This window comes from Vespula vulgaris, chromosome 7, assembly GCF_905475345.1.
Source record: "Vespula vulgaris chromosome 7, iyVesVulg1.1, whole genome shotgun sequence".
Classification (NCBI taxonomy): Eukaryota; Metazoa; Arthropoda; class Insecta; order Hymenoptera; family Vespidae; genus Vespula; species Vespula vulgaris.
In genome coordinates this window covers 1991043-1994658 of record NC_066592.1, presented here as the reverse complement: position 1 = coordinate 1994658, position 3616 = coordinate 1991043, and the positions used below count along the sequence as shown (strand labels likewise).

At 35.4% G+C, this 3616-nt stretch overlaps 1 non-coding gene across 1 annotated transcript; it reads left to right on the top strand.

The window, feature by feature from the left end:
- The first annotated feature begins 1502 nt into the window (after positions 1-1502).
- Trnal-cag (transfer RNA leucine (anticodon CAG)) lies at positions 1503-1586 on the top strand. Its single transcript has one exon. It is a non-coding gene; the product is annotated as a tRNA-Leu (tRNA).
- Positions 1587-3616: the final 2030 nt, after the last annotated feature.

Sequence of the window (3616 nt, the reverse complement as noted above, 5' to 3'; positions counted from 1 at the left end):
CAAAGTGTTATCCCCACGCATCGAGTAAACAGAGACAGACAGACAGAGAGAAAGAGAAAGAGAGAGAGAGAGAGACAGAGACAGAGAGACAGAGACACACGTGAGGTTACGTCAACGGGTTATGTACGCGATCCAATTAATTTGACGCATTAGTAAATTAACCGTACGTTGCTCTCAACGCGTATTTCTTCATTCTCTTTGATTTATTACAAACCTTTTTATTATCCAATCTAAAACTCGTTCTCCTCCACCTTTGTCTTTTTTTCATATATATTTTTTTCTTTTTAATTTTTTTTTCTTTTTCTTTCTTTTTATTCTTTTCCGATCAAATCTTCGCGCATATTGTTTGTACGATCCGACAAAGATATGTAACTTTTCTATTTATACGATATTTTTACGAAAGGACATTTCGTACGATAACGAAGTGTAGCCGATCTAAGTAAAGATTTTTAATTGGTATTGGTGTATGAAACGAACGATACCGATTAATAACGAGTAATGTGTCACTTGTTCTACGACATCTTGAATATTCATTGGACATTTTCCTAATCATTATTCTCGATCGTAAACTATTATTACCGTCATTTTTCATTTCGAGTCACTTATAATCGTTCGATACGATTTAATGAGAAAATTGCACGTCGAATAATTTTTTTTCGGTTTCTCCCATTTTTTTCTTTTCTTTTTTTTTTTTAACTTTTTCTTTATTTCTTTATTTGTTCTTCGATCGTTTTTCTTTCATGAATTTTTAATAACGTAGGACAAAGAAATATTTTGTTATTTGTTGTCGTCATCGTCGTCGTTGTTGTTATTGTTGCTATAACATGCTGCTTATTATAATTTATTATTATTGGCATTCGTATCAATTAATCGATTCATACGATTTAATAAGAAAATTATACTAGCACATAATCTTTTTATTTTGTCTATCGAATTTTTAACGACACAGACAAGAAGTATTTCTGCTGTTACCATTTCTTTTTTTATTTACAATCTATTCTGTTAATGGTTAATACAATTTAATAAAAAAGTTATATCAGTTAATCAGTCAGTCTTTGTTCGAAGATGGTCTTGAATCGATTATCATTAAGATGTAGGACTAACGAAACTAATTTTTTAATTTCTTAAAGAATCAGTCAGTCACTCAGTCAGTCAGTCAGTCAGTCAGTCACTCAGTCAGTCAGTCACTCAGTCAGTCAGTCAGTCAGTCAGTCAGTCAATCAGTGATTCGTTCATTCATTCGTTCGTTTCTTCGTTCATTCGTTCGTTCATTCGTTCGATCGATCGTTCAGTCGTTCGAATTGATCCGTTCGTTCGTTCATTCGCTCTTTCGCTCGTTCGTTCGTTCGTTCGTTCGTTCGTTTCTACGTTAGTACGGCACCAGTAGTTATTTTCGCCTAGCTCAGAGATAAATTTAGCGATGCAGACCAGTTTTTCGATTAGAGTACATTCTACCCACGAGGAGAGTTATTAAAAGTCGAAGAACAATCGGTCGAACACACGTCAGAATGGCCGAGCGGTCTAAGGCGCTGCGTTCAGGTCGCAGTCCACTTATGTGGGCGTGGGTTCGAATCCCACTTCTGACAGCCTTAATTTTTTTCTACTCTCTTTGTACGTACCTACGTGTGTACATATGTATATATGTGTATGTATATATGATCTATGTATTTATGTATGTGCGAGCGTCTCTGTTTGCGTATTGTGTCTGTGTATTTTTTTTTACATAACGTTAAGCTCTTCTTTAGCTCGGCCATTCACGCGCTATCGAACGTTAGTCTCGTATATCACGAATTTTCATGGCGTGTCTCTCGATTCTACGAAAAAGTAAATCCACGTATTTATCGTGCGACGATTATGGTTGGATCAAAAAAAAGAAAAAAAGAAAAAAAAATTGTAAATAAATGGCGCGAAAGAAAAAACTGTGCATTTTTTTTTTTTTTTTTTTTTTTACAATATACCAAAACGACAAACTTTATTACCGAGAATATATTGATTCAAAATTCAATAAGCTGTCATCGATAAGGGAGTATTCGATTCTAAATTAAAATCGACTAATATCACGTTTCTTCAATGAACGGATTCTAAAATGATACAGATTATAATCATTCTACAAAGTTTTTGCACGAACGCGTTTGACACGATGTTTAAAACACGGTGTGTAAAATCGGACAAAGTCGCGACGATTGAATAAATATATGTAAGATGGATAGAATGTTTGATCAGCGACGATTTCGAATAAATTGGCTTAGCGTTTCATAAACAATCAAACGAATTGCATTTGATTCGGACGATGAAAATGGAGAAATGATTAAAAAAAAAAGAAAAAAAGAAAGAGAAACAGAAATCAGCTGTTTTTCTTAAAAATGATTTCTTTGATCTTTACTCGATCGTACTCCATTGTCCTCTCAATTAAAGATATTTCCAATCGATTCTCTAACGACGTAAGGAGATAGAGAAATCAAAGATTTGGACGATGAAAATGAATAAATAATTAAAAAAAAAAAAGAAAAGAGAGAGAGAAAAGAAATCAGCTGAGTTTTTCCTAAAAATTATCTCTTGGATCTTACTCGATCATTCTGCAAGAAAATGGAGAAATCGGAGACTTGGACGATGAAAATGGATAAATAATTAAGAAAAAATAAAAAGAAAAAAAAAAAAAAGAACGAAGAGAAAAAAAATGGCAAAAAATTTAATTTATGGGAAAACGCGTAAAGAAAGGCGTCGGCGAACTCAAGTATTTCGATCCTCGCACATTCCTGCGCTATTTCTCGGTGGACTGTACTTTTCTGCATGGGAAGCCGAAGGATGAGGCGCGGAGGAGGAGAGGAAGAAGCAGAAGAAGAAGAAGAAGAAGGAAGAGGAGGAAGAGGAGAAGGAAGAGGAGGAGGAGGAGGAGGAGAAGGAGGAGGAGGAGGTGGAGATAACCTTGGTTAGAACGTAGACGAGAATAGGGGTAACATAAGGCCAGAAGATAGATGCAACTAAACGTCGTACTATGTATGTATGTGTGTTGCGAAGTCACCAACACTAGTTGAGTACACTACTACCAATGCAACGAACGAAGAAACGAAGAAAAACGAAACTCGAACGGAATATCCTAGCTGCTCGCGAAAATCTTACACGCATGTGTTCATCTCTTTCTCTCTCTCTCTCTCTCTTTTTCTCTTTTTTTCTCTTTCTTTCTCTGTGCGTATATGTGTGTTTTTTTAAAAGGTTTATGTATATGCATGAGATATAGGAGAAGGGGAGAGATCGTGGGAGAGAGGGAGAAGAGGGATGAGGAGACAGGGGACATACCAGGTTCGAAACTCTCTTTCCGACATTCGAGAAGCATTATTTTATCGAAACGAGATTCCTAAGTAAACCGAGTAAGAACGGAAGGGAACGGACAACGGGACGAAACTGAAAAGAAAAGGAAAAATTGTGGAAAGAAAAGGAAAGAAGGAATGAAGAGTGAAAGGGAAGGGGAAGTAAGAAGAAAAATTAATATGAAAAAAGGAAAAAGGAAGAAAGAGAAAGCGAAAAATAAAAATAAAGAAACGATCAAAAAACGTACATATATACACACATATATATATATGTGTGTGTGTGCGTGTGTGTGCAAGGATTACATTTG